Source organism: Hyla sarda, unplaced genomic scaffold, assembly GCF_029499605.1.
Source record: "Hyla sarda isolate aHylSar1 unplaced genomic scaffold, aHylSar1.hap1 scaffold_455, whole genome shotgun sequence".
Lineage (NCBI taxonomy): Eukaryota > Metazoa > Chordata > Amphibia > Anura > Hylidae > Hyla > Hyla sarda.
In genome coordinates this window covers 143,233-160,911 of record NW_026610468.1, presented here as the reverse complement: position 1 = coordinate 160,911, position 17,679 = coordinate 143,233, and the positions used below count along the sequence as shown (strand labels likewise).

The 17,679-nt window shown below is 44.6% G+C and overlaps 5 non-coding genes and 1 pseudogene across 5 annotated transcripts; all 6 read left to right on the top strand.

Annotated features, from left to right (window-relative positions):
* Positions 1–4,355: 4,355 nt before the first annotated feature.
* LOC130335631 (U2 spliceosomal RNA) lies at positions 4,356–4,560 on the top strand (annotated as a pseudogene).
* A 2,092-nt stretch (positions 4,561–6,652) lies between these two features.
* On the top strand, positions 6,653–6,843 carry LOC130335700 (U2 spliceosomal RNA). Its single transcript, XR_008877274.1, has one exon. It is a non-coding gene; the product is annotated as a U2 spliceosomal RNA (small nuclear RNA).
* A 2,090-nt stretch (positions 6,844–8,933) lies between these two features.
* On the top strand, positions 8,934–9,128 carry LOC130335621 (U2 spliceosomal RNA). Its single transcript, XR_008877218.1, has one exon. It is a non-coding gene; the product is annotated as a U2 spliceosomal RNA (small nuclear RNA).
* A 2,103-nt stretch (positions 9,129–11,231) lies between these two features.
* Positions 11,232–11,422, top strand: LOC130335699 (U2 spliceosomal RNA). Its single transcript, XR_008877273.1, has one exon. It is a non-coding gene; the product is annotated as a U2 spliceosomal RNA (small nuclear RNA).
* A 2,091-nt stretch (positions 11,423–13,513) lies between these two features.
* Positions 13,514–13,704, top strand: LOC130335698 (U2 spliceosomal RNA). The gene has a single exon (XR_008877272.1). It is a non-coding gene; the product is annotated as a U2 spliceosomal RNA (small nuclear RNA).
* A 2,086-nt stretch (positions 13,705–15,790) lies between these two features.
* LOC130335696 (U2 spliceosomal RNA) lies at positions 15,791–15,981 on the top strand. Its single transcript, XR_008877270.1, has one exon. It is a non-coding gene; the product is annotated as a U2 spliceosomal RNA (small nuclear RNA).
* The last annotated feature ends 1,698 nt before the right edge of the window (positions 15,982–17,679 follow it).

Below are 17,679 nucleotides of genomic sequence, written 5' to 3'. Positions count from 1 at the left end.
CAAAAGAAAACTGTGAAAGTACATGCAAAAAATGTGGTAGCACACAGCACGAGACAGAGAAATGCACAAGAGGAGGGAGGTGCAATTTCTGTCAACAATTCGGTCACCTTTTCTCCTCTTGTCCCCACAGACATAGGACGGAGCAGCAGTGGCAACCCTGGAGGCAGCAAGGACAGCAACCGGGACACCAGCCGAGGCAAGCAGAGCCAGTGATTACCCCCCCACAAGAGGTAAGCGGTGAGATGGAGAAGGAGAAAGACCCCCCTCAGGCAAAAGGAGGGGACCCTAAAGAGCAGAGGATGGCCAAAAAACGTGCAAGTGGTGAAAAAACTGGCCCCCAGGAGCATGCTGGGTTAAGAGAGGAGCGGACGGCGGCCGAATCCGCTCCTCAGCAACCTCTGGCTCAGGGTCCCCCTGAGAGCGATGATCCGGGTGGAGAGGTGAAGGTTAAAAGGCGGAGGGGCTCCAGAAGACTCTATTCGGAGGCGGTCCAGGGGGAGCCGATGGAAGTACCTGCAGATGCAGGGAACCCAAGTGACGTTCCTCCACAGGTCCCCATAGGGGATACCCCCCCTCCTCCCTGCCAGGAGGAGGTTTCAGGGGTGACCGTCTCTGAGGTACCAGAGACGGAACTAAGTGAACACCCGACCCCTATGGAGGGGCAAGAGGTGGAAGAACCCAATGAGTCTGGAGCCCTGATTGCCAGGATGCCCGAGAACAACTATGCCTCAATCATGATGGAGGAGGGGGGTCGGCTGAGTGATGGTGCCTCCTCTCCTGCTTCCTCTATGCGTACAGTTGAGTCAGATTTTGGGGGGTATGAGGCTTCGGAGGGGGAATCAGAGGTGTAAGACGTTTTCTTGTACATTCCCATGGCTGAGTTGTCCGGTCTGTCCTTGAACGTGAGAAGTGTGAGCGCCAGAGTAAGAAGGGTTGCCCTATTTAATTACTTGTCGGTTTTTGCTGCTTCCGTCCTTTTCCTGCAGGAATGTGGCATCCCGCACAGATTAAATTATAAAGAATATGAAGATGATTGGGTGCACGGTCCATCAGTCTGGTCTGGATCAAATGAGTCCAGATCAGCAGGGGTCGCCATACTTTTTAAAGGGAACGTTTTAATTGAGAGTTTTAACGAAATTTTACCAGGCAGAATTTTATTGGTCAGCGCTTTTATTAATGGTATTAAATGGCAGTTTTTAAATTTTTATGGTTCTCCTGATAAGAATGAAAGAATAAAAATGTTGGAGATTTTACCCCTTTTTATTAACAATTCTAGTCCTCTTGTTTTATCAGGTGATTTTAATTGTATTTTAAGGGGAGAACGCCGTTTTTCGAACGCAGTGAGTAGGAACTATGATAAGACGTCTTTTATGTTAAAAAACTTGATTTTAGATTTTAATCTCACTGATGTTTTTAAAAAATGTAATTTTAACGTACCAGAGGAAGACGGTGTTACCTGGAGCAATGCAAGCTGTAGCTCCAGGATAGATTTTATTTTTTGTTCTTATCAAGTACTGCCTTTTAACTGTGATCTTTTTACCAATGTTTTTTCTGACCATAAATTATTGTATTTTAAAGTTAAAAGTGATTTTAAAAGGAGAACTGGTAGGAATGCCTGGAAGTTAAACGTGTCCCTTTTAGAAGATCCGCAGGTTTTATCAGATTTTATCACCTTTTACAAGGAATGCAGACGAGTAAAAGACCCCAACACTCCCACCAGTATCTGGTGGGAAAAAATGAAACTAAAAATAAAAGAATTTTTTATCCGTGTTGGGGTTAGGAAAGCTAAAGAAAAACGTGAATTTTATAATATCCTAAATACTCGTCTGCAAACCCTGTACAAATTCAGAGCACATGGGATGGAGGTGGAGAAGGAGGTACATGATCTTAAAAAAGAAATAACTAAGTGCCTGGAGCAGAAAGGAAAAGAAATTATCTTTAGGTCTCGAATACAGCATCTTGAGGAAAACGAGACCTGCTCCAGGTATTTTTTTAAGAAAATACATGAAAATAGAAGGTTAATAGAAAACATTGAAGGAGTGAATGATGTACAGGGTATTTTAAAAAAGGTGCAAGAGTTTTATGCGGATCTTTTTAATGTAAAACACATTGATGAATGTTTTATGAATGACTCGTTAAAGGAGATCACCAATTTTTTAGATCCTGTCTCACAGTCTTTTTTATTGCAGAATATTTCAGAGCAGGAGATTTTAGAGACCGTCAAGAGTTTTAAAACAGGTAAAGTGCCTGGGCCGGATGGTATACCCATTGAATTTTATGTTACTTTTTATGGTATTTTAAAAGAAGATTTGTTCTCCCTTTTTACGGAAGTCTTTAAGTCTAAAATCCTCCCAGGCTCATGGAAGAAGGGTGATGTCTCCCTGCTATTCAAAAAGGGAGACCGGTCGGAACTCAAAAACTGGAGACCAATCACCCTTCTGAACTGCGACTATAAAATAATGTCGAAACTGTGTGCTAACCGCTTAAAGAACGTAATCCATAAAATAATTCATACAAACCAAGTCTGTGGGGTGCCTGGGAGGAGTTTATGGGAGAACCTAAACCTTTTAAAGGATGTAATTAGCGACACCAAATTAAGAAAAGGAAAGCTGGCGGTTTTATCCATAGATTTTGAAAAAGCTTTCGACAGGGTGTCGCATTTTTATCTTTTTAAGGTTTTAGAGAAAATGGGTATACCTGATGGCTTTTTATTGTCTCTTAGAGCTTTTTATGATAACTGTACTAGTAAAATTTTAGTAAATGGTTTTAAGACACAGGGCGTGATTTTAAATTCCGGAGTGAAGCAGGGGTGTCCCTTGTCCCCACTACTCTTCATTTGCGCAATAGAGCCTCTTTTATGTACAATACGAAAGGATAAGCAGATCCATGGAGTCCCCCTGCCAGGAGGAGGGGGACTAGAGGCGAAGGTAGTGGGGTACATGGACGATGTTGCGGTGTTTTGCAGGGACACCCCATCGCTTCAGAAGACGCTAAAACAGATTCAATATTTTAATTGTGCCTCCGGTTTTAAAGTCAATTTTAACAAAAGTAACATTTTAAACATAGGCGGAATGCCTTTGTATGATGTGCCCGTCCCTGTGTCTGAGTCGGTGCAGATTTTAGGTGTCTCCTTTGACGAGTCTAATAATGGTTTTAATAGCTGGGACTTGGTGGCTCAAAAAATAAATAAGAAAATATGTATGTGGAACATGCGAGAACTTACAATGGAAGGGAAGGTTTTAATTACAAAAATGGTGCTTTTACCTATTTTATTGAATTTAAGTCTGGTTTTCCCACCCCCCGAAATGGTTCTAAAGAAAATAACAAAAGCTTGTTTTACTTTCTTTTGGAGTTCTAAGAGCGAAAAATTAAAGAGACAAATTGTGATAAAACCGAACTCCAGGGGCGGTAAGGATTTTCCAGATTTTAAAGCTTTCCTTTTAATAAAGTTTTTTAGCATGTGTTTTACTACTGTTTTTAAAGATAGCTACTGGTCTTATTTTGTTCGTTTTAATACTGGTTATTTTATGCGGAGGAACGGCTGGTTTTCTACAGTTTTAAGTTGCCCTTATTCTTTGAATTTACCCCCTCAATACATGATTTTAGGAAAAATTTTTAACTTATATAATTTTAAAGGTAAAAGTGTTCAGGATCTGTGCAATAGCAAAAAACTACTAAAGGAAATAAAAGAAACCAGTACCGTGACTCCCATCAAAAATTTTAACGAACAGAAGTGTATACAGATTTGGAAGATGTTGAGTATTAATTATCTTTTTAATTCACAGAAGGACCTGGCCTGGAGCTGCGCACACGAGTGTCTTCCATGCCGGGCATTCCAGCACCGAAGAGGATTATCCAACTCTGCAACCTGCCCGAGGGAGGGATGCCGACAAGAGGAGACCGTGCACCATCTAATATGGACTTGTTTTTACTCGCAGAAAATATGGACAAAGATACTCCCTCTGGTAAAAAGGATAACTGGACTAAAAGACTTAAATATTGCAGTGGTTTTTTATGGTTGCCTGGAATGCCCAACACGGACTCAAGAGACTATTGCATGGAAGATCATAAACTGTGTGAAGGCAGCTCTGTGGAAGGCCAGGAATATTTTATTGTTCAAGCATGAGGTTTTATCTGTGAAAGACATTTTATCTATCTGTTTTTATGAAATGTACCAGTACTATCTTTTAGACAAGAAGAGATTTCCGCTTTTATCTAGAAAATGGTTTTTAAAAGAATGGAATTCTATCTTGTAAAGCCACCAAGTGCCCATTTTATGTTTTAATATGTTGTAAATATGTTATTTATATGTAAATGTTTTTATTGACATATTTGCACAACTTTGTTAACATTATTTAATTTTTAATAAAGTTGCCCCCGTAAGGGTAGTCAAGTTAAAAAAAAAAATCTGTTCTTATCAGTTTAATATCTGATACGTCCCCTATCTGGGGACCATATATTAAATGGATTTTTGAGAACGGGGGCCGATTTCGAAGCTTGCTTCCGTCGCCCTATGCATTGACCCGATATGGCAGTATCTTCGGGTACAGTGCACCACCCCCTTACAGGGTTAAAAAGAAAGATTCCTACTTTCATTGCTACCTGCTTGCTGGCTAGCCAGCTAGCCAGCCCTGTGGGCCTTGCTGCTGCTGCAGCCAAAAAACAAAAGGTGGTGCTGCTGCTGCTTCTGCTGCTTCTGCTTCTGCTTGTGTCTGGCCCCTGTTGGAGCGTCCAGGCACAGGACTTCTGCTGCTGCTGACTAAATGGCCTCCTTAATTGGATCATTTGAGTAGCCAGCACACCTGTGCAGGTAGGGCATGACATGATAGGCAGCTGCCTTGATAGCGGGTGGGTGCTGAATGTTCCTAATTGACAAAATAAGATTAATGCTTATGAAGAAATATAAAATCTCATCCCTTCCCCAATATCGCGCCACACCCCTACCCCTTAATTCCCTGGTTGAACGTGATGGACATATGTCTTTTTTCGACCGTACTAACTATGTAACTATGTAACATAACATGGGGGGGGGGGGGGGGGTCTCCTGGCTGTTCACACAGGTGTGTCATTGCTGTACATTGACCATGCATTGCTTCTGTGGTATTGCAAAGGCAAAGACAAATGCTTCCAGCCATCCATTGCACTAATGGATTGGTCATCAGCTGGCTGTCTATGTCCCGCATCAATATAGACCAAAGTACAGAGGGTTAGGCTATGCTATTGTGCACCTACCTGATGCATCAGAAGGTGCGAGGCCCTTGCTAAATTCTGTGCACAGACTTTGAGATCTATGCTTTAGACTGTATCTAAACCTGCTCCAACATGGACTGACATTCTGGCCTACTTTCAGCCGATGCGACTTGTCTGTCGCTGAACAGTCGCTTTTTATGTATTCAGCACCTATGTATAATGTTGTAAAAATGCTCTAGAAGCTAAAGTCGCAGAAATGTCACACATATTTGGCCTGCAACTTTCTGTGCGACAAATTCAGACAGGAAAAATCAGTATAAATCCTTAGAAAATTATCCCCCAGTGTCTCCATCTGCTGGCGGTATTGAATAAGCATTGCTGCACTGATGGGGTATGCATTAGACGAAAAAAAAGAAGAAAAAGAAGAATAATACGCCCAGAAAAGAGGCGAAAAGGAGAAAAACGTAAAATAACGTGAAAAAAAAGTAAGAGGAAGAGAAGGGAAAAAAAGGTGGAAATGGGTTTAAAAGTGATTTCGGCGGAGAAATATATATATATATATATATATATATATATATATATATATATATGCGCACACACACACATAGATATAAACGTATTCTCCGTTGAGATATTGCAGCCGCTGCTGTGTCCAGGCCCAGGAGCCTTAGCACTGTGCTGTGATGTCACTCAATACCACTGACATCACTAGGTGTAAACAACATCTCTCCTTTGCTGTGTATGTGACTATGGAGCTGTTTGGTGATGTCGTCTATTACGGCCTTCATAGAAGCAACAGGAGATTGTTGCATCCATCTTGAACCCTCAGAACTACAGTGCTATGATGTCACTCACTTCCACAGGCCTTGCAGAGTGTAAACAACAACAACCCAGCTTTGTTGTGTATGTAACCAAAGGGATTTGTGATGTCACCTAGAACCTTCACAGCAGCGACAGCTTTATGAGGAGCATCAGCACTGCTCTGCCTGAGCAGAACCATCACCGCCATAGGTTGTCAAATAACCCGGATTTAACCCACACAGGTAAGTCCAATGGGGTGCAGGCATGTCCTCTATGCTTACAGCTTCCCGTGGGTGTTGGTTTGATACCGTTTGGGGACAGCCAAGGAGGCATCTGCAGGCAACAAAGGTAGGTGTGTGCTTGTGTGTGTGTTTCCTATGCAGATCCTAAGCCCAGTGTCACATGCAAGTAGGAGGAGTAAGAAGGGTTCCTGGCAAATCCGGGTTATGGATTGCATTTAAAAAGGCCCCGTGGGAGTGCAATGGGCCCCTGTCTTGCTGCTTAGCAATAATGGTATGGGTTTAGGTTCTGCTGTGTGTACTGGTGGTTGACTGCCCCCCAGCCCAGAGTGTGCATGGAAAATTGTCTGGCAGCCTCCCTGACAGCAAGCAGTGATAGTGCCCATGAAGGGGACCTTGTTGGGCCCGCCCCTTTCACGGTTATCGCTTCTCGGCCTTTTGGCTAAGATCAAGTGTAGTATCTGTTCTTATCAGTTTAATATCTGATACGTCCCCTATCTGGGGACCATATATTAAATGGATTTTTGAGAACGGGGGCCGATTTCGAAGCTTGCTTCCGTCGCCCTATGCATTGACCCGATATGGCAGTATCTTCGGGTACAGTGCACCACCCCCTTACAGGGTTAAAAAGAAAGATTCCTACTTTCATTGCTACCTGCTTGCTGGCTAGCCAGCTAGCCAGCCCTGTGGGCCTTGCTGCTGCTGCAGCCAAAAAACAAAAGGTGGTGCTGCTGCTGCTTCTGCTGCTTCTGCTTCTGCTTGTGTCTGGCCCCTGTTGGAGCGTCCAGGCACAGGACTTCTGCTGCTGCTGACTAAATGGCCTCCTTAATTGGATCATTTGAGTAGCCAGCACACCTGTGCAGGTAGGGCATGACATGATAGGCAGCTGCCTTGATAGCGGGTGGGTGCTGAATGTTCCTAATTGACAAAATAAGATTAATGCTTATGAAGAAATATAAAATCTCATCCCTTCCCCAATATCGCGCCACACCCCTACCCCTTAATTCCCTGGTTGAACGTGATGGACATATGTCTTTTTTCGACCGTACTAACTATGTAACTATGTAACATAACATGGGGGGGGGGGGGGGTCTCCTGGCTGTTCACACAGGTGTGTCATTGCTGTACATTGACCATGCATTGCTTCTGTGGTATTGCAAAGGCAAAGACAAATGCTTCCAGCCATCCATTGCACTAATGGATTGGTCATCAGCTGGCTGTCTATGTCCCGCATCAATATAGACCAAAGTACAGAGGGTTAGGCTATGCTATTGTGCACCTACCTGATGCATCAGAAGGTGCGAGGCCCTTGCTAAATTCTGTGCACAGACTTTGAGATCTATGCTTTAGACTGTATCTAAACCTGCTCCAACATGGACTGACATTCTGGCCTACTTTCAGCCGATGCGACTTGTCTGTCGCTGAACAGTCGCTTTTTATGTATTCAGCACCTATGTATAATGTTGTAAAAATGCTCTAGAAGCTAAAGTCGCAGAAATGTCACACATATTTGGCCTGCAACTTTCTGTGCGACAAATTCAGACAGGAAAAATCAGTATAAATCCTTAGAAAATTATCCCCCAGTGTCTCCATCTGCTGGCGGTATTGAATAAGCATTGCTGCACTGATGGGGTATGCATTAGACGAAAAAAAAGAAGAAAAAGAAGAATAATACGCCCAGAAAAGAGGCGAAAAGGAGAAAAACGTAAAAAAACGTGAAAAAAAAGTAAGAGGAAGAGAAGGGAAAAAAAGGTGGAAATGGGTTTAAAAGTGATTTCGGCGGAGAAATATATATATATATATATATATATATATATATATATATATATATGCGCACACACACACATAGATATAAACGTATTCTCCGTTGAGATATTGCAGCCGCTGCTGTGTCCAGGCCCAGGAGCCTTAGCACTGTGCTGTGATGTCACTCAATACCACTGACATCACTAGGTGTAAACAACATCTCTCCTTTGCTGTGTATGTGACTATGGAGCTGTTTGGTGATGTCGTCTATTACGGCCTTCATAGAAGCAACAGGAGATTGTTGCATCCATCTTGAACCCTCAGAACTACAGTGCTATGATGTCACTCACTTCCACAGGCCTTGCAGAGTGTAAACAACAACAACCCAGCTTTGTTGTGTATGTAACCAAAGGGATTTGTGATGTCACCTAGAACCTTCACAGCAGCGACAGCTTTATGAGGAGCATCAGCACTGCTCTGCCTGAGCAGAACCATCACCGCCATAGGTTGTCAAATAACCCGGATTTAACCCACACAGGTAAGTCCAATGGGGTGCAGGCATGTCCTCTATGCTTACAGCTTCCCGTGGGTGTTGGTTTGATACCGTTTGGGGACAGCCAAGGAGGCATCTGCAGGCAACAAAGGTAGGTGTGTGCTTGTGTGTGTGTTTCCTATGCAGATCCTAAGCCCAGTGTCACATGCAAGTAGGAGGAGTAAGAAGGGTTCCTGGCAAATCCGGGTTATGGATTGCATTTAAAAAGGCCCCGTGGGAGTGCAATGGGCCCCTGTCTTGCTGCTTAGCAATAATGGTATGGGTTTAGGTTCTGCTGTGTGTACTGGTGGTTGACTGCCCCCCAGCCCAGAGTGTGCATGGAAAATTGTCTGGCAGCCTCCCTGACAGCAAGCAGTGATAGTGCCCATGAAGGGGACCTTGTTGGGCCCGCCCCTTTCACGGTTATCGCTTCTCGGCCTTTTGGCTAAGATCAAGTGTAGTATCTGTTCTTATCAGTTTAATATCTGATACGTCCCCTATCTGGGGACCATATATTAAATGGATTTTTGAGAACGGGGGCCGATTTCGAAGCTTGCTTCCGTCCGTCGCCCTATGCATTGACCCGATATGGCAGTATCTTCGGGTACAGTGCACCACCCCCTTACAGGGTTAAAAAGAAAGATTCCTACTTTCATTGCTACCTGCTTGCTGGCTAGCCAGCTAGCCAGCCCTGTGGGCCTTGCTGCTGCTGCAGCCAAAAAACAAAAGGTGGTGCTGCTGCTGCTTCTGCTGCTTCTGCTTCTGCTTGTGTCTGGCCCCTGTTGGAGCGTCCAGGCACAGGACTTCTGCTGCTGCTGACTAAATGGCCTCCTTAATTGGATCATTTGAGTAGCCAGCACACCTGTGCAGGTAGGGCATGACAGGATAGGCAGCTGCCTTGATAGCGGGTGGGTGCTGAATGTTCCTAATTGACAAAATAAGATTAATGCTTATGAAGAAATATAAAATCTCATCCCTTCCCCAATATCGCGCCACACCCCTACCCCTTAATTCCCTGGTTGAACGTGATGGACATATGTCTTTTTTCGACCGTACTAACTATGTAACTATGTAACATAACATGGGGGGGGGGGGGGGGGGGGGTCTCCTGGCTGTTCACACAGGTGTGTCATTGCTGTACATTGACCATGCATTGCTTCTGTGGTATTGCAAAGGCAAAGACAAATGCTTCCAGCCATCCATTGCACTAATGGATTGGTCATCAGCTGGCTGTCTATGTCCCGCATCAATATAGACCAAAGTACAGAGGGTTAGGCTATGCTATTGTGCACCTACCTGATGCATCAGAAGGTGCGAGGCCCTTGCTAAATTCTGTGCACAGACTTTGAGATCTATGCTTTAGACTGTATCTAAACCTGCTCCAACATGGACTGACATTCTGGCCTACTTTCAGCCGATGCGACTTGTCTGTCGCTGAACAGTCGCTTTTTATGTATTCAGCACCTATGTATAATGTTGTAAAAATGCTCTAGAAGCTAAAGTCGCAGAAATGTCACACATATTTGGCCTGCAACTTTCTGTGCGACAAATTCAGACAGGAAAAATCAGTATAAATCCTTAGAAAATTATCCCCCAGTGTCTCCATCTGCTGGCGGTATTGAATAAGCATTGCTGCACTGATGGGGTATGCATTAGACGAAAAAAAAGAAGAAAAAGAAGAATAATACGCCCAGAAAAGAGGCGAAAAGGAGAAAAACGTAAAAAAACGTGAAAAAAAAGTAAGAGGAAGAGAAGGGAAAAAAAGGTGGAAATGGGTTTAAAAGTGATTTCGGCGGAGAATATATATATATATATATATATATATATATATATATATATATATATATATATGCGCACACACACACATAGATATAAACGTATTCTCCGTTGAGATATTGCAGCCGCTGCTGTGTCCAGGCCCAGGAGCCTTAGCACTGTGCTGTGATGTCACTCAATACCACTGACATCACTAGGTGTAAACAACATCTCTCCTTTGCTGTGTATGTGACTATGGAGCTGTTTGGTGATGTCGTCTATTACGGCCTTCATAGAAGCAACAGGAGATTGTTGCATCCATCTTGAACCCTCAGAACTACAGTGCTATGATGTCACTCACTTCCACAGGCCTTGCAGAGTGTAAACAACAACAACCCAGCTTTGTTGTGTATGTAACCAAAGGGATTTGTGATGTCACCTAGAACCTTCACAGCAGCGACAGCTTTATGAGGAGCATCAGCACTGCTCTGCCTGAGCAGAACCATCACCGCCATAGGTTGTCAAATAACCCGGATTTAACCCACACAGGTAAGTCCAATGGGGTGCAGGCATGTCCTCTATGCTTACAGCTTCCCGTGGGTGTTGGTTTGATACCGTTTGGGGACAGCCAAGGAGGCATCTGCAGGCAACAAAGGTAGGTGTGTGCTTGTGTGTGTGTTTCCTATGCAGATCCTAAGCCCAGTGTCACATGCAAGTAGGAGGAGTAAGAAGGGTTCCTGGCAAATCCGGGTTATGGATTGCATTTAAAAAGGCCCCGTGGGAGTGCAATGGGCCCCTGTCTTGCTGCTTAGCAATAATGGTATGGGTTTAGGTTCTGCTGTGTGTACTGGTGGTTGACTGCCCCCCAGCCCAGAGTGTGCATGGAAAATTGTCTGGCAGCCTCCCTGACAGCAAGCAGTGATAGTGCCCATGAAGGGGACCTTGTTGGGCCCGCCCCTTTCACGGTTATCGCTTCTCGGCCTTTTGGCTAAGATCAAGTGTAGTATCTGTTCTTATCAGTTTAATATCTGATACGTCCCCTATCTGGGGACCATATATTAAATGGATTTTTGAGAACGGGGGCCGATTTCGAAGCTTGCTTCCGTCGCCCTATGCATTGACCCGATATGGCAGTATCTTCGGGTACAGTGCACCACCCCCTTACAGGGTTAAAAAGAAAGATTCCTACTTTCATTGCTACCTGCTTGCTGGCTAGCCAGCTAGCCAGCCCTGTGGGCCTTGCTGCTGCTGCAGCCAAAAAACAAAAGGTGGTGCTGCTGCTGCTTCTGCTGCTTCTGCTTGTGTCTGGCCCCTGTTGGAGCGTCCAGGCACAGGACTTCTGCTGCTGCTGACTAAATGGCCTCCTTAATTGGATCATTTGAGTAGCCAGCACACCTGTGCAGGTAGGGCATGACATGATAGGCAGCTGCCTTGATAGCGGGTGGGTGCTGAATGTTCCTAATTGACAAAATAAGATTAATGCTTATGAAGAAATATAAAATCTCATCCCTTCCCCAATATCGCGCCACACCCCTACCCCTTAATTCCCTGGTTGAACGTGATGGACATATGTCTTTTTTCGACCGTACTAACTATGTAACTATGTAACATAACATGGGGGGGGGGGGGGGGGGTCTCCTGGCTGTTCACACAGGTGTGTCATTGCTGTACATTGACCATGCATTGCTTCTGTGGTATTGCAAAGGCAAAGACAAATGCTTCCAGCCATCCATTGCACTAATGGATTGGTCATCAGCTGGCTGTCTATGTCCCGCATCAATATAGACCAAAGTACAGAGGGTTAGGCTATGCTATTGTGCACCTACCTGATGCATCAGAAGGTGCGAGGCCCTTGCTAAATTCTGTGCACAGACTTTGAGATCTATGCTTTAGACTGTATCTAAACCTGCTCCAACATGGACTGACATTCTGGCCTACTTTCAGCCGATGCGACTTGTCTGTCGCTGAACAGTCGCTTTTTATGTATTCAGCACCTATGTATAATGTTGTAAAAATGCTCTAGAAGCTAAAGTCGCAGAAATGTCACACATATTTGGCCTGCAACTTTCTGTGCGACAAATTCAGACAGGAAAAATCAGTATAAATCCTTAGAAAATTATCCCCCAGTGTCTCCATCTGCTGGCGGTATTGAATAAGCATTGCTGCACTGATGGGGTATGCATTAGACGAAAAAAAAGAAGAAAAAGAAGAATAATACGCCCAGAAAAGAGGCGAAAAGGAGAAAAACGTAAAATAACGTGAAAAAAAAGTAAGAGGAAGAGAAGGGAAAAAAAGGTGGAAATGGGTTTAAAAGTGATTTCGGCGGAGAAATATATATATATATATATATATATATATATATATATATATATATATATGCGCACACACACACATAGATATAAACGTATTCTCCGTTGAGATATTGCAGCCGCTGCTGTGTCCAGGCCCAGGAGCCTTAGCACTGTGCTGTGATGTCACTCAATACCACTGACATCACTAGGTGTAAACAACATCTCTCCTTTGCTGTGTATGTGACTATGGAGCTGTTTGGTGATGTCGTCTATTACGGCCTTCATAGAAGCAACAGGAGATTGTTGCATCCATCTTGAACCCTCAGAACTACAGTGCTATGATGTCACTCACTTCCACAGGCCTTGCAGAGTGTAAACAACAACAACCCAGCTTTGTTGTGTATGTAACCAAAGGGATTTGTGATGTCACCTAGAACCTTCACAGCAGCGACAGCTTTATGAGGAGCATCAGCACTGCTCTGCCTGAGCAGAACCATCACCGCCATAGGTTGTCAAATAACCCGGATTTAACCCACACAGGTAAGTCCAATGGGGTGCAGGCATGTCCTCTATGCTTACAGCTTCCCGTGGGTGTTGGTTTGATACCGTTTGGGGACAGCCAAGGAGGCATCTGCAGGCAACAAAGGTAGGTGTGTGCTTGTGTGTGTGTTTCCTATGCAGATCCTAAGCCCAGTGTCACATGCAAGTAGGAGGAGTAAGAAGGGTTCCTGGCAAATCCGGGTTATGGATTGCATTTAAAAAGGCCCCGTGGGAGTGCAATGGGCCCCTGTCTTGCTGCTTAGCAATAATGGTATGGGTTTAGGTTCTGCTGTGTGTACTGGTGGTTGACTGCCCCCCAGCCCAGAGTGTGCATGGAAAATTGTCTGGCAGCCTCCCTGACAGCAAGCAGTGATAGTGCCCATGAAGGGGACCTTGTTGGGCCCGCCCCTTTCACGGTTATCGCTTCTCGGCCTTTTGGCTAAGATCAAGTGTAGTATCTGTTCTTATCAGTTTAATATCTGATACGTCCCCTATCTGGGGACCATATATTAAATGGATTTTTGAGAACGGGGGCCGATTTCGAAGCTTGCTTCCGTCGCCCTATGCATTGACCCGATATGGCAGTATCTTCGGGTACAGTGCACCACCCCCTTACAGGGTTAAAAAGAAAGATTCCTACTTTCATTGCTACCTGCTTGCTGGCTAGCCAGCTAGCCAGCCCTGTGGGCCTTGCTGCTGCTGCAGCCAAAAAACAAAAGGTGGTGCTGCTGCTGCTTCTGCTGCTTCTGCTTCTGCTTGTGTCTGGCCCCTGTTGGAGCGTCCAGGCACAGGACTTCTGCTGCTGCTGACTAAATGGCCTCCTTAATTGGATCATTTGAGTACCCAGCACACCTGTGCAGGTAGGGCATGACATGATAGGCAGCTGCCTTGATAGCGGGTGGGTGCTGAATGTTCCTAATTGACAAAATAAGATTAATGCTTATGAAGAAATATAAAATCTCATCCCTTCCCCAATATCGCGCCACACCCCTACCCCTTAATTCCCTGGTTGAACGTGATGGACATATGTCTTTTTTCGACCGTACTAACTATGTAACTATGTAACATAACATGGGGGGGGGGGGGTCTCCTGGCTGTTCACACAGGTGTGTCATTGCTGTACATTGACCATGCATTGCTTCTGTGGTATTGCAAAGGCAAAGACAAATGCTTCCAGCCATCCATTGCACTAATGGATTGGTCATCAGCTGGCTGTCTATGTCCCGCATCAATATAGACCAAAGTACAGAGGGTTAGGCTATGCTATTGTGCACCTACCTGATGCATCAGAAGGTGCGAGGCCCTTGCTAAATTCTGTGCACAGACTTTGAGATCTATGCTTTAGACTGTATCTAAACCTGCTCCAACATGGACTGACATTCTGGCCTACTTTCAGCCGATGCGACTTGTCTGTCGCTGAACAGTCGCTTTTTATGTATTCAGCACCTATGTATAATGTTGTAAAAATGCTCTAGAAGCTAAAGTCGCAGAAATGTCACACATATTTGGCCTGCAACTTTCTGTGCGACAAATTCAGACAGGAAAAATCAGTATAAATCCTTAGAAAATTATCCCCCAGTGTCTCCATCTGCTGGCGGTATTGAATAAGCATTGCTGCACTGATGGGGTATGCATTAGACGAAAAAAATGAAGAAAAAGAAGAATAATACGCCCAGAAAAGAGGCGAAAAGGAGAAAAACGTAAAAAAACGTGAAAAAAAAGTAAGAGGAAGAGAAGGGAAAAAAAGGTGGAAATGGGTTTAAAAGTGATTTCGGCGGAGAAATATATATATATATATATATATATATATATATATATATATATGCGCACACACACACATAGATATAAACGTATTCTCCGTTGAGATATTGCAGCCGCTGCTGTGTCCAGGCCCAGGAGCCTTAGCACTGTGCTGTGATGTCACTCAATACCACTGACATCACTAGGTGTAAACAACATCTCTCCTTTGCTGTGTATGTGACTATGGAGCTGTTTGGTGATGTCGTCTATTACGGCCTTCATAGAAGCAACAGGAGATTGTTGCATCCATCTTGAACCCTCAGAACTACAGTGCTATGATGTCACTCACTTCCACAGGCCTTGCAGAGTGTAAACAACAACAACCCAGCTTTGTTGTGTATGTAACCAAAGGGATTTGTGATGTCACCTAGAACCTTCACAGCAGCGACAGCTTTATGAGGAGCATCAGCACTGCTCTGCCTGAGCAGAACCATCACCGCCATAGGTTGTCAAATAACCCGGATTTAACCCACACAGGTAAGTCCAATGGGGTGCAGGCATGTCCTCTATGCTTACAGCTTCCCGTGGGTGTTGGTTTGATACCGTTTGGGGACAGCCAAGGAGGCATCTGCAGGCAACAAAGGTAGGTGTGTGCTTGTGTGTGTGTTTCCTATGCAGATCCTAAGCCCAGTGTCACATGCAAGTAGGAGGAGTAAGAAGGGTTCCTGGCAAATCCGGGTTATGGATTGCATTTAAAAAGGCCCCGTGGGAGTGCAATGGGCCCCTGTCTTGCTGCTTAGCAATAATGGTATGGGTTTAGGTTCTGCTGTGTGTACTGGTGGTTGACTGCCCCCCAGCCCAGAGTGTGCATGGAAAATTGTCTGGCAGCCTCCCTGACAGCAAGCAGTGATAGTGCCCATGAAGGGGACCTTGTTGGGCCCGCCCCTTTCACGGTTATCGCTTCTCGGCCTTTTGGCTAAGATCAAGTGTAGTATCTGTTCTTATCAGTTTAATATCTGATACGTCCCCTATCTGGGGACCATATATTAAATGGATTTTTGAGAACGGGGGCCGATTTCGAAGCTTGCTTCCGTCGCCCTATGCATTGACCCGATATGGCAGTATCTTCGGGTACAGTGCACCACCCCCTTACAGGGTTAAAAAGAAAGATTCCTACTTTCATTGCTACCTGCTTGCTGGCTAGCCAGCTAGCCAGCCCTGTGGGCCTTGCTGCTGCTGCAGCCAAAAAACAAAAGGTGGTGCTGCTGCTGCTTCTGCTGCTTCTGCTTCTGCTTGTGTCTGGCCCCTGTTGGAGCGTCCAGGCACAGGACTTCTGCTGCTGCTGACTAAATGGCCTCCTTAATTGGATCATTTGAGTAGCCAGCACACCTGTGCAGGTAGGGCATGACAGGATAGGCAGCTGCCTTGATAGCGGGTGGGTGCTGAATGTTCCTAATTGACAAAATAAGATTAATGCTTATGAAGAAATATAAAATCTCATCCCTTCCCCAATATCGCGCCACACCCCTACCCCTTAATTCCCTGGTTGAACGTGATGGACATATGTCTTTTTTCGACCGTACTAACTATGTAACTATGTAACATAACATGGGGGGGGGGGGGGGGGGGTCTCCTGGCTGTTCACACAGGTGTGTCATTGCTGTACATTGACCATGCATTGCTTCTGTGGTATTGCAAAGGCAAAGACAAATGCTTCCAGCCATCCATTGCACTAATGGATTGGTCATCAGCTGGCTGTCTATGTCCCGCATCAATATAGACCAAAGTACAGAGGGTTAGGCTATGCTATTGTGCACCTACCTGATGCATCAGAAGGTGCGAGGCCCTTGCTAAATTCTGTGCACAGACTTTGAGATCTATGCTTTAGACTGTATCTAAACCTGCTCCAACATGGACTGACATTCTGGCCTACTTTCAGCCGATGCGACTTGTCTGTCGCTGAACAGTCGCTTTTTATGTATTCAGCACCTATGTATAATGTTGTAAAAATGCTCTAGAAGCTAAAGTCGCAGAAATGTCACACATATTTGGCCTGCAACTTTCTGTGCGACAAATTCAGACAGGAAAAATCAGTATAAATCCTTAGAAAATTATCCCCCAGTGTCTCCATCTGCTGGCGGTATTGAATAAGCATTGCTGCACTGATGGGGTATGCATTAGACGAAAAAAAAGAAGAAAAAGAAGAATAATACGCCCAGAAAAGAGGCGAAAAGGAGAAAAACGTAAAAAAACGTGAAAAAAAAGTAAGAGGAAGAGAAGGGAAAAAAAGGTGGAAATGGGTTTAAAAGTGATTTCGGCGGAGAAATATATATATATATATATATATATATATATATATATATATATATATATATGCGCACACACACACATAGATATAAACGTATTCTCCGTTGAGATATTGCAGCCGCTGCTGTGTCCAGGCCCAGGAGCCTTAGCACTGTGCTGTGATGTCACTCAATACCACTGACATCACTAGGTGTAAACAACATCTCTCCTTTGCTGTGTATGTGACTATGGAGCTGTTTGGTGATGTCGTCTATTATGGCCTTCATAGAAGCAACAGGAGATTGTTGCATCCATCTAGAACCCTCAGAACTACAGTGCTATGATGTCACTCACTTCCACAGGCCTTGCAGAGTGTAAACAACAACAACCCAGCTTTGTTGTGTATGTAACCAAAGGGATTTGTGATGTCACCTAGAACCTTCACAGCAGCGACAGCTTTATGAGGAGCATCAGCACTGCTCTGCCTGAGCAGAACCATCACCGCCATAGGTTGTCAAATAACCCGGATTTAACCCACACAGGTAAGTCCAATGGGGTG